We start from the raw sequence: 13534 nt of genomic DNA on the forward strand, positions 1-13534 counted from the left end.
TTAATTTTCCCCAAGTTTTCCGCCAGAAACTGGCATCGACTCCATAGCCCAATCATCCTTTCTCTTGCTGTTTCAACCGAAAACTTTCAAACAAAATCTCCGCACTCCATAGCTAGCCCAAAATTTCATTTATTACAGCCACGTTGTGTTGGAAAATAGAGAGCCCTCTCTGGTCTGGTAGGGCTAGATGGTAGATCGAAGCTTGGTCTGTGGTTACCTCGGAATTGTCTTTTCTCAGCCTTAAGGTTCATTTTGAGTGATAACATATTAGCACCCTTGCTGGGGACGAGGTGACAAATCTTCTCCAAGAAAGATCATTCAAGTTGCAGATCTGGTTGCTGATGGTGGACAACAGTGAGGCACATATGAAGGCTAAAACATTTACCTGGCGACTCCAACTCAATCTAGAGATTCCAGCGCTCACTGATCCGTTCATGCACTAAAATAAAATGGTAGGGTATGTGGCAAACCCTGTGTTCTTTGAAGTTTTAAAAGAAGTTAGAGATCAGTTAGTGGACATTGAAATTGATGTAGTATTTTTTATTACCGTGCTTCAATGTTTGAGATCTCTGAAGTTTCCTCCTAAAGAGAAAACTAGTTTCTTTGAGTTAGTTGTTGAAAATTTTTAGAACGAGATTCATTATTTAAATGATCAGATCCAATCATATGAATTCCAAGACCCCAAAGAGTTCTTGGAAACTCTCCCTCCTTCAAAACAAGAAATAATAGGGCTGCCTGTGGATGCTTGCAATGACAGTTTGCAGTTGGAGTTCTATGTTGAGGAGTCAGGGCAGCAAACAGTGTCATGTTTCTTTGATCCTATTGTTGCATATATGGAGTATTCTTTCAGTTTGAATGATAAGTTAGATTGTCTTTCACACAGCCAAATTCATTTTGTGCATGGATGGATGTCAACATTTCCAATTGTGTCCTGGTTCGAGCACTTCCAATCAGCATCCCTATTCCAGTTACTTAATTGGTTGGTCTAGCATTATAGAATTACTTGATCTATTGATTTTGTTGCAAAGTAGGGTAGGTTTGTGTATAAATAGGCTGCCCAAGTTAGCATTTCAGTTTTCGACATTTGTTTTAGTTTCCTAATGTACAAGTTGCAGTATGTGTGTTTTTTTTTTTTGGAATAAGTTGTTCAAGTTTGTAGTTGTTTGACCGTATTTCCCAATGGATGAAGCACTAATCTACATGTTCCCAGAGATCTATGGTTCTTGGCACCTCCAAGGAGCTACCATCCTAGATGGCGCCACTGTTAGAGTCAGTTCTTTGGCCTTCCTTCAGTGATCAAAATGGGCCTCCTATTATGTCTATTTTGTTAGATGTTTTGCAGATGATCTCCAACACAAAACATTTCATAAGCATGTTCATCAGAAGAATCTCGGAAAAATCTTTCCAACAGTATATCACACTCCCAAAACCGGCTCCCGGATCAAAAGATATGATCGAAATGAATAATTGATTCTTGGTTATGCATGTTTTGAGGTCATTTGCTGCACACAGGGACAAGTTTACTACGAAATCAGTTTCTGAAGTAATGGACAGGGATTTTACAAAAGTGAAAGAGGTTTTTGTCAATCACATACCAAATAACAAAAAATTCCTTTAGTTTATGCACAGGTGTTCCTATGTGGGAGATATGCAATGATATTTTAAGCCTACATTAAAACAAAACAAATTTTGCAGTTGTTTTACTGTTTTAGTCATTATAGTGCGGCGCCATTTTTCAACAGATGGAAAGTAATTTTGAGAAACCCAAAGAGGTTTTTGTCAACCACGAGCCATATAAAATGCACCTCTTTCAGTTTATTCACATGTGTCATGAATGGGAATATTTGACTAGATCTTTACAACTCATTTTTACAGATTTAAATTTTTAATGATTTTATGTTTTAGAGATGATTTTGTGGCACAGATTTCAAGAAACTGGAAACAAATTTTCAAAATTTGAGAGATTTTTTTCTCCAAAATGACCTTATCTACACAAACCTCTTTCATTTTTGTAACAGGTGCTATGGTTTAGGCGATACGAGTTCATCTTTGACACCTAATTTCATAAATTCGGTCCAAATTGAATGTAACTGATTCTATTTTGAAGAAGATGGTTGAGCTCAATTCCCTTAGTACAAGGATGAGCTAATTGTATATATTTTATGAATTTCAAAGTGTAATGGTTCGATTTTGGCAGCAGAGAGGCCTCTTGGAATTGTGTAAATTTTTCTTGAATATCATTTTAATAAAGCAATTTTATGCCCTTTGGACCTGGGATCCATCATGGTGTTATTGTTCAGTATGTTTTTCATGTAACTCACATATTTTGTTTTTTCTACCTTGTTACAGCATTATCTAAGAGATGTGTTAGGAATACATCCCCTATGATTCTCCTTTCATGATGATTTTTCAGTTAGTTGTAATGGTTGTCTTTACAGAATTCATCCTTTGCTAGATGCTCTGTTGAGAAACCTCGTGTTTCTCTTCCGTCTGCTTTCTCTCCTCTATTATTCTCACATTCGCAATATCTAACTGGCTGAACATGGCACTTAATTTTCCCCAAGTTTGCTGGCAAAAACTGGCATCGACTCCATAGCCCAATCATCCTTTCTCTTGTTATTTCGACCCAAAACTTTCAAACAAAATCCCCACAATCCATATCTAGCCTAAAACTTCATTTATTTCAGCCACGTTGTGTTGGAAAAGAGAGAGCCCTCTCTGGACTGGTAGGGATAGATGTCAACTCGAAGCTTGGTTTGTGGTTACCTCGGAATTGCCTTTTCTCAGCCTTAAGGTTCATTCTGAGTGATAACATATTGGCACCGTTTTCGAGGACGAGGTAACAGATCTTCTCCGAGAAAGATCATTCAAGTTGCAGATCTGGTTGCTAATGGTGGACAGTAGTGAGACACATATGAAGGCTGAAACATTTACCTAACGACTCCAACTCAATCCATAGATTCCAGTGCTCACTGATCCGTTCATGCACTAAAATAAAATGGTAGGGTATGTGGCAAACCCTGTGTTTTGTGAAGTTTTAAAATAAGTTAGAGATCAGTTAGTGGATATTGAAATTGATGAAGTATTTTTCATTACCATGCTTCAATGTTTGAGATCTCCGAAGTTTCCTCCTAAAGCGAAAACTAGTTCCTTTGAGTTAGTTGTTGAAAAATTTGAGAAGGAGATTCAATATTTAAATGATCAGATCCAATCATATGAATTCTAAGATCCCAAACAGTTCTTGGAAACTCTCCCTCCTTCAAAAAAAGAAACAATAGGGCTGCCTGTGGATGCTTGCATTGATAGTTTGCAGTTGGAGGTCTATGTTGAGGAGTCAGGGCAGCAAACAGTGTTAGGTTTCTTTGATCCTATTGTCACATATATGGAGTATTTTTTCAGTTTGAATGATAAGTCGGATTGTCTTTCACACAACCAAATTCAGTTTGTGCATGGATGGCTATCAACATTTCCGATTGTGTCCTGGTTCGAGCACTTCCAAGTAGCATCCCTATTCAAGTTACTTGATTGGTTGGTCTAGCATTATAGCATTACTTGATCTATTGATTTTGCTGCAAAGTAGGGTAGGTTTGTTTATAAATAAGCTACCCAAGGTAGCATTTCAGTTTTCGGCATTTGTTTTAGTTTCCTAATGTACAGGTTGCAGTATGTGTGTTTTTTTTTGGAATACGTTTTTCAAGTTTGCAGTTGTTTGACCATATTGCCCAATGGATGAGGCACTAATCTACATGTTCCCAAAGATCTATGGTTCTTGGCACCTCCAAGGAGCTACCATCCTCAATGGCACCACTGTTAGAGTCAGTTCTTTGGCCTTCCTTCCGTGATCAAAATGGGCCTCTTATTATGTCTATTTTGTTAGATGTTTTGGACATGATCTTCAGTGAAAACATGTCATAAGCATGTTCATCAAAAGAAGCTCGGAAAAATCTTTCCAACAGTATATCACACTCCCAAAACCGGCTCCCGGATCAAAAGATATGATCGAAATGAATAATTGATTCTTGGTTATGCATTTTTTGAGGTCATTTGTTGCACATAGGGACAAGTTTACTACAAAATCCGTTTCTGAAGTAATGGACAGGGATTTTACAAAAGTGAAAGAGGTTTTTGTCAATCACTTACCAAGTAACAAAAACCTCCTTCAGTTTATGTACAGGTGTTACTATGTGGGAGATATGTAGTGATATTTTAAGCCTACATTAAAACAAAACAAATTTTGCATTTGCTTTACTGTTTTAGTCATTGCAGTGCAGCACCATTTTACAACAGATGGAAAGTAATTTTGAGAAAGCCAAAGATTTTTTTGTCAATGATGAGCCATATAACAAAAAACTCTTTCAGTTTTGTAACAAGTGCTATGGTTTAGGTGATACAAGTTCATCTTTGACACCTAATTTCATAAATTCGGTCCAAAGTTAATGTAACTGATTCTGTTTTGAAGAAGATGGTTGAGCTAAATTCCCTTATTACATGGATGAGCTAATTGTATATATTTTATGAATTTTAGAGTGTAATGGTTCGATTTTGTTAGCAGAGAGGCTTCTTGGCATTGTGTAAATTTTTCTTGAATATCATTTTAATAAAGTAGTTTTCTGCCCTTTGGACCTGGGATCCATCACGGTGTTATTGTTCAGTATGTTTTTCATGTAACTCACTTACATATTTTGTTTTTTTCTGCCTTGTTACAGTATTATCTAAGAGATGTGTTAGGAATTCATCCCCTATGGTGCTCCTTTCATGATGATTTTTTTGTTAGTTGTAATGGTTGTCTTTGCAGAATTCATCCTTTGCTAGATGTTATGTTGAGCAAACTCGTGTTCCTCTTTTGTCTGCTTTCTCTCCTCTATTCTTCTCACTTTTGCAATATTTAACTGGCTGAACATGGCACTTAATTTGCCCCAATTTTTTCGACAGAAACTGGCATCAAATCCATAGCCCAATCATTCGTTCTCTTGTTGTTTCAACCCAAAACTTTGAAACAAAATCCCCGCACTCCACAGCTAGCCTAAAATTTCATTTATTACAGCCACATTGTGTTGGAAAAGAGAGAGCTCTCTCTGTTTTGGCAGGGCTAGATGCCAGATCGAAGCTTGGTCTGTGGTTACCTCAAAATTGCCTTTTCTTAGCCTTAATGTTCATTCTGAGTGATAAAATGACCTAGGAATGAACATTTCCAAACATCATAGGCCAGTAGAAGCATACCTTGAGGATTTTGTGTGTTGTGTTCTTCTAGCTATAATGACGTCCACAAACTCATCCATGAAATTCCTTAATCACATTACGGGTTTCACCCTCAACCAAACATAGTAGCAGAACTCCCACCGGGTCCTTCCAGTAGAGTTAAGCATTGGATATGATATATTTTTGCACTTGCAACCTCAGATTTCGCTATTTTGATTTATCCAGACCCAGATTGCACCTCATGAATAAGAGATAATGAATGATGTTCTTATACTAGGGTGATCCTTCATATTTAGCATAGATCTTCTACTCAGATGTTTTAATCTCGTTCTGATGATCCTATGGTCTGCCTTCCCTTGTTATCAAGTTTATCCCTAGAGCTTGGAAATTATATTTAGCTAAACCTTGGCCAAACCGTGGCCTTTGATGAGCTTAGTAGAATTTATGTCTAGCTCATATTCTTGTATATTTTCTATCCACCTACCCATTTTTCCTTCGTAGCTCCTTGCACCAGGATGTCCTTGACCACTGTCCTTGGGAAAATTGTTGCAATTTCCAATTGTCGCACATGCATATGAAATGCCTTCAAAGCCTTGACTAGTGCATAGGCTTGTTTCTCCAAGATGTTATATTTTAGATCAACATCCCTCAGGATTTGGCTGAAGAAGGAAATGGGATGTTCATAGCCATGTTTATTCTTCTGTTGTAGGACTGCGGCAATAGTATGTGGAGAAGAAAAGAGAATATATAGAAAGGCGTTGAATAGTCAAGGTTGACTAGTACCGGGGCTTCATCCAAAGCTTCTTTAATTCTAATGAAAGATCTCGTGGGGCAGGGCTCCACTTGACTTCATTTTCCTTCTTAAGCATGTCTGTAATACCCTTGACTATTTCTGCATAGTTTGGTACAAACCTCCTCAAGAAATTTCTTCTTCCCAAAAAAGCTTGGACGTCTTTCTTATTCTTGGGTAGAGGAATATGACTGATGGCTTTGACTCATTTAGGATCAATTTTCACACCTTCCTGCACTACTATGTCTCCTAGTAGCTTCCCCTCACTCAAGGAAATCTGAGATTTATTAGGATTCAAAGAAATACCATCCCTCCTGCATTTCTCAAAGGTGAGATTCAAGTGGAGGATGTGCTCTTCATCACTCTTAGAAAAGACTGTGATATCATCTAAATAAACCACCATGAATTTGTCTTGATCCCCTACAAAATATATGTCCATATCTCTATGAAATGTGGCCCCTGCATTAATAAGACCGAAAGGCATGCAAGCATACATGAATGTTCCCCACGAGGTGGTGAAAGAAGTCTTCTTTTGATCATCAGGGTGGACTACCACTTGGTTGTAACCAAAGAACCCATCCATCATTGACATTCTAACTGAGCCAACCACCTTCTGTAATATATAATCCATCTTAGGCAGGTGGTAGTTGTCTTTCAGCAATGCCCTATTTAGATTCCAAAAATATACACATAGCCTTATTTCTTCATTCCTTTTTTGGACAAAGACTAAGTTAGCCACCCACTCAAAGTACCTTAAAGGCACTATGATCTTTGCATGTAGTATCTTCCTCACTTCTTTTTCAATGGAGGGGAGTAAGAGTGAATTTATATGCCTAATTTTATGCTTGCATGGTTTTATTACACCCTTTAAAGGAATCTTAAGACCAAGAAAAAGCATCCTTGTATATTTTGAATAGACTTAAGTACCTTTATTTATACTGCAAGGAGATTCCTTTCGACAGCCTGACCATCTAGGGTTCCTCCTCTGAGCCAATATTGCAATCTACTACTTGATTTTTTATTTCCAGAGCCATTGGTTTGGAGGTTATGTCATCCTTATTAAAAATTGTTTCCAAGGTGACTAGTCCATGAGGGATTGTATTCCCTTTCAGTTGCATAAATTTGCACCCAACCACTGCGTCTTCCCACGAAGTGGTTTCTCGATCTGATTCTTAATCTCCTTAATCAATGGTGGAGTTAGTGAACTACCCAATGACTTCTATAAATTGTTTCACCTACTCATCGTCATCGAATACCTACTAGTTCTTGACATTATCAGGTATAGAGGGTCAGTATCTAACTTCCACCTCATACCTGAGGAGCGGATTTTGAGGGGGCCCGAAACTGCTTGCCATTATAGCAATTGAGTTAGCCATTCTGTTTCCTTCTCTAGGAATAAATTGGATGTGAAAGGACAGGAAGAAGTTATCAATTAAATCCCACACTTAATTCCGGTAAGTCCTTAACCTAGGGTGTTTGGTCTAGCACTCATTTTTTATCTGCCTTACGACCAGCACAGAGTCTCCATAGACTGTTAGGCATTCAATATTCATATTCTTTGTCATTTGTAACCCAAGGAGAAATGCTTCATACTCTGCCACATTGTTGGTTGCATCAAACTCCAGCTTGAATGTGAGGGGTATCAGGCTACCCTCAGGAGATACCAACAATACTCATGCTCCATTTCACTCTTTGGAATTTGCTCCGTCAAAGTATAATTTCCATACTTTGTTTTCATTTGTGTTCTAGTGTTCTAATTTCCTTGTTAGGTGTAATGATGTTTCTTCTAATATGGTCCCATCTTCTTCTAGGAACAGGCAATAGATGTCGCTTTCTTTTCCATGCACTGGGAAGTTTTTTAAGCCTTTAGCTGGGGTCAGTTTTTACAAACCTGGACTCTCTGTACAACCTCCTTTGTTTGCCTCCAAATGTGGGAATAGTGGCATAAGTTAGATCTAATTGATAGAGCCCCATACCTTGGAACCCCAAGATCTAGATAGAATCATGCCGGACTGAGGAGGAATATCAGCCACCACTATGTCCATTACTACACTCTTCACAGGGATTTGAGCTTGGTTTACCACCATATCCTTTATCATCCCCAAGAATTTTACCCTCTTTGAGTGAGAGTATAGGTCCTTATAGGTCCTGGTGATCTGCAGGCCAAGTTGTTCCATCGCTGCTAATGGCATGAGATTGTGTGAGGCTCTGGAGTCTAACATGAAATTATGCAATAAAAGGTCATGGATTACCAGTGTCACATAGAAGGGTGTAGTATAAAGATAAGGTTCTTCCACATGCAGCCCAAAAACAACCATTGGCCTCTCTTCTTGAAGGTTTAGATAATCATGGGTGGGTGAAGAGGTGGATGGAAACATGAATTGAGATAATTGAGCTTTATAAGTAGGCTAATTTAGAAGCTCAATTAGAGGGACAATAATCTTTACCTTTTCAAGTTCCTTCTAAATATTGAATGTAGACAAGACTCTTTCTATACCTCCTGGCTCTGCTTATACTTCCTTACAACTAGTAGTTTTTAGCAGAACAGGTGCCTCCTTTTTTGTGTGTCCCTCGGAACTATTTATTTCCTTATTTGAGGAGACTTTAATCTTGGAAGAGTCAGGATTCAGGTTACCTTCCCCTTTATCTGGTGCTGAGGAAATATTGTGGGGAGCATTTCCCTCTAGTTGTTCTGGTTCCCTCGACCTCTTTCTTGAAGATCTTAGGTCATACCTTTGGTGTAGTTGTATATGAGAGGTATACGTAGCGACGGGACCCAGTGGGGAACCCAATTTTTCGAACCCCCCGCCCCCCCACCGATAAAGGGAAACATGCCTGGGGGGGCAAAAAGGCCTCGGAGACATCAATCTAGGTGGAGTCAATATGGGTCGTCTAGAGATGGGGGGTGTTTAATTAATATGCGTCCTTTGAAAAGGGATGGACCCGAAAACCCTTTAAATCTATTGTATAAAATATTGCATCTCAGAGTTTTCTTCATATCGCAATCGCAAGATTGGAGGGACTTCAGCAGAGGAGGAAATTTTCTTTGTATGATCGTCGATTGCCGATTTGCAATGGGCGATGTCATCACTGCCATGTGTCACTTTCTGAGAGGTGACATGTGTCACCTGGAAATGCCCCCTTAAGACCCATGAAAATGCTAGATTAGCATGACACGTGTCCATACCACCACGTCATGATGATGTTTTCTGCCATGTGGATTCCTAGGGACCAATGGTATTCTGCCACGTGGCCCCTTGGAGGAGAGAGAAAAGGGCTCGCCTATCCTTGGTTTTCCACTACAATCCTTTGTTAAATGGATTTCATCCCTTCTCGGTGCTTTACATTATATCAGGACTTCTCCACTTTGCAGTATTTTTAACCCTGGTCCCATTCAGAATTGTCGATCATCAATATTGGGAGAAGTCTGATATGCGGGACCTCCCCACTGCCGATAATCTGATAGACTGTGTCTAGGGCCCTCCAATTGTCGATAAGTCAATGTGACATGCCTTGGGACCTGCCGATTTTCTTTGCAATATCGACAATCGGTTGATCACAGATTTCGTTGCCTTCCCCTACTATTATTTCAAAAAAGCCCCAATTGTGATTTGTGATGAGCCTGACCCTTACCCATTTTTCATTTATTTTCTGGCTTTGAAAGGTTATCTTCAATCTGCACTAACTTCTGATCCGGGAGTCTATTTTTGTACTTCTGCCTATTTTTAGAAAGCTTATTCTGAATATTATCAAGTGGAGAGGGTCTGATTTAGCATTGATAGCTTTTGTGGCTTGGAAGATGGATGCAAACCTCTATGTTCTTTGGTACTCTTTGAACAACTTGAACTCTATTTTTAGAAGGTAACAACATTGGCTCCACCTAGGGACAGTGCCTTGCTAGCAAGGTGCTGAGAACCTGCAAACTGTGAACTTCTCCTTTGGGCATGGAGTCTTTTCTAAACAAACGATAATTTTGTGAGAGTGGAATTTTCAACATAAACTAGAAATTCAATATAACAATTACAATACACACACACACCGGTATTTACAATGAGTGTAAGACAGGTACCTCTAGTTTTGGAAATATAATTTGAGGAACTCACCATTTACCAATAGTTCCAACGATTCACCATCCATATTTTCAATCGTGTACGTGTTATTTCCTCTCCCTTCTGCAATCTTGAAAGGGTTGAACCATAGCGGATCAAATTTTTTGTGTTTTCCTTTGTCTTCTCGTTGGACATCCCATCAGAGAACTAAATCTCCTGGTTGAAGAGATCGATTCTTGGCCTTCTTGTCAAACATGGATTTCATCTTTTGTTTGTAATTTGATAATTTCCCCCCCCCTGTGCTTTGTTTTCATGAAGCTCAACTAGCTGATTTAGCCTTTGTATCAAGGAACTTGGCTCTTCCTCATCTTCTTGTAGTAACTTCGCCACGCATTGCTAATTAGATCGGGAGCACAGCAGCCTTACCATACACTAGCTCAAAAGGTGATTTCCCCATGGATTGTTTAGGAGTTACTCAATTGGCCCATAAAGAAAACTTCAGTTGGGAGTCCCAGTTCCTCTAACTCTCGGTGATGGTTTTCTTTAGCACCCTCACCACAATTTTGTTTGAGGACTCAACAAATCCATTATCTTTGGTATAGTAGGTAGTGGAGTGCTCAATAATGGTATTGAATTTCTGGTAGAAGCTGGTGAATTTGACAGATTTGAAGACCTAAGCATTGTTAGTGAAAATTTTGAAAGGACAAAAAAGGTAAGATAATATGTTCTCCTCCATAGACTTAATTACCACTGAGTCTGTCGCTAATTCTGTAGCTTTTCTGGCTGGGTTGGCCTCTACCCACTTGGTGAAATAATCCGTGGCCATTAATATCCATTTGCGTTTGCCACTCGGTGGTGGGTTTATTTATCCTATGAAGTCTAGTCCCCACTATCTAAAAGGTTCTTCCACATGCACTGCAATCAAGGGGAGAGGAGAAAAATTTTGTCTCTAAGCAAATGATTGGAATTTCTGGCACGACCTGACCTATTAGAGTCAGTTCTTTGGCCTTCCATCAATGATCAAAATGGGCCTCTTATTATGTCTATTTTGTTAGATGTTTTTCACATGATCTTCAGCACAAAACATGCCATAAGCATGTTCATGAAACGAATCTTGGAAAAATCTTTCCAACGGTATATCACACTCCCAAAACCGGCTCCTGGATCAGAAGATATGATCGAAATGAATAATTGATTCTTGGTTATGCATGTTTTGAGGTCATTTGCTGCACACAGGGACAAGTTTACTACAAAATCAGTTTCTAAAGTAATGGACAGGGATTTACAAAAGTGAAAGAGGTTTTTTTCAATCACATACCAAATAACAAAAACCTCCTTCAGTTTATGCACAAGTGTTACTATGTGGGAGATATGCAATGATATTTTAAGCCTACATTAAAACAAAACAAATTTTGCATTTGTTTTACTGTTTTAGTCATTATACTATGACACCATTTTACAACAGATATAAAGTAATTTTGAGAAACCGAAAGAGGAGTTTGTCAAACATGAGCCATATAACAAAAAAATCTTTTAGTTTATTCACAGGTGTCGTGAATTGGAATATTTGACTAGATATTTACAACTCATTTTTACATATTTAAATTTTTAATGATTTTCTGTTTTAGAGATGATTTTTTGGCACAGATTCCGAGCAACTGGAAAAAAATTTCCAAAATTCGAGAGAGGTTTTTCTCCAAAATGACCTTATCTACAAAAAATTATTTTAGTTTTGTAACAGGTACTATGGTGTAGGCGATACTAGTTCATCTTTGACACCTAATTTCATAAATTCGGTCCAAATTTAATGTAACTGATTCTATTTTGAAGCAGATGGTTGATCTCAATTCCCTTAGTACAGGGATGAGCTAATTCTATGTATTTTATGAATTTTAGAGTGTAATGGTTCGATTTTGGCAGCAGAGAGGCTTCTTGGCATTGTGTAAATTTTTCTTGAATATCATTTTAATAAAGCAGTTTTTTGCCCTTTGGACCTGGGATCCATCACGGTGTTATTGTTCAGTATGTTTTTCATGTAACTCACTTACATATTCTATTTTTTCTGCCTTGTTACAACATTATCTAAGAGATGTGTTAGGAATTCATTCCCTATGATGCTCCTTTCATGATGATTTTGCTGTTAGTTGTAATGGTTGTCTTTGCAGAATCCATCCTTTGCTAGATGCTTTGTTGAGCAACCTCGTGTTTCTCTTTCATCTGCTTTCTCTCCTCTATTCTTCTCACATTTGCAATCTTTAATTTGCTGAACATGGCACTTAATTTTCCCCAAGTTTTCCGCCAGAAACTGGCATCGACTCCATAGCCCAATCATCCTTTCTCTTGCTGTTTCAACCGAAAACTTTCAAACAAAATCTCCGCACTCCATAGCTAGCCCAAAATTTCATTTATTATAGCCACGTTGTGTTGGAAAATAGAGAGCCCTCTCTGGTCTGGTAGGGCTAGATGGTAGATCGAAGCTTGGTATGTGGTTACCTCGGAATTGTCTTTTCTCATCCTTAAGGTTCATTTTGAGTGATAACATATTAGCACCCTTGCTGGGGACGAGGTGACAAATCTTCTCCAAGAAAGATCATTCAAGTTGCAGATCTGGTTGCTGATGGTGGACAATAGTGAGGCACATATGAAGGCTAAAACATTTACCTGGCGACTCCAACTCAATCTAGAGATTCCAGCGCTCACTGATCTGTTCATGCACTAAAATAAAATGGTAGGGTATGTGGCAAACCCTGTGTTTTTTGAAATTTTAAAAGAAGTTAGAGATCAGTTAGTGGACATTGAAATTGATGTAGTATTTTTTATTACCGTGCTTCAATGTTTGAGATCTCTGAAGTTTCCTACTAAAGAGAAAACTAGTTTCTTTGAGTTAGTTGTTGAAAATTTTTAGAACGAGATTCATTATTTAAATGATCAGATCCAATCATATGAATTACAAGACCCCAAAGAGTTCTTGGAAATTCTCCCTCCTTCAAAACAAGAAATAATAGGGCTGCTTGTGGATGCTTGCATTGACAGTTTGCAGTTGGAGTTCTATGTTGAGGAGTCAGGGCAGCAAACAGTGTCATGTTTCTTTGATCCTATTGTTGCATATATGGAGTATTCTTTCAGTTTGAATGATAAGTTAGATTGTCTTTCACACAGCCAAATTCATTCTGTGCATGGATGGATGTCAACATTTCCGATTGTGTCCTGGTTCGAGCACTTCCAATCAGCATCCCTATTCCAGTTACTTAATTGGTTGGTCTAGCATTATAGAATTACTTGATCTATTGATTTTGTTGCAAAGTAGGGTAGGTTTGTGTATAAATAAGCTGCCCAAGGTAGCATTTCAGTTTTCGACATTTGTTTTAGTTTCCTAATGTACAAGTTGCAGTATGTGTGTTTTTTTTTTTGGAATAAGTTGTTCAAGTTTGTAGTTGTTTGACCGTATTGCCCAATGGATGAAGCACTAATCTACATGTTCCCAGAGATCTATGGT

This window comes from Pinus tabuliformis, chromosome J (genome assembly GCF_031772625.1).
Source record: "Pinus tabuliformis cultivar Carrire ecotype Pingquan chromosome J, CPIR1, whole genome shotgun sequence".
Classification (NCBI taxonomy): Eukaryota; Viridiplantae; Streptophyta; class Pinopsida; order Pinales; family Pinaceae; genus Pinus; species Pinus tabuliformis.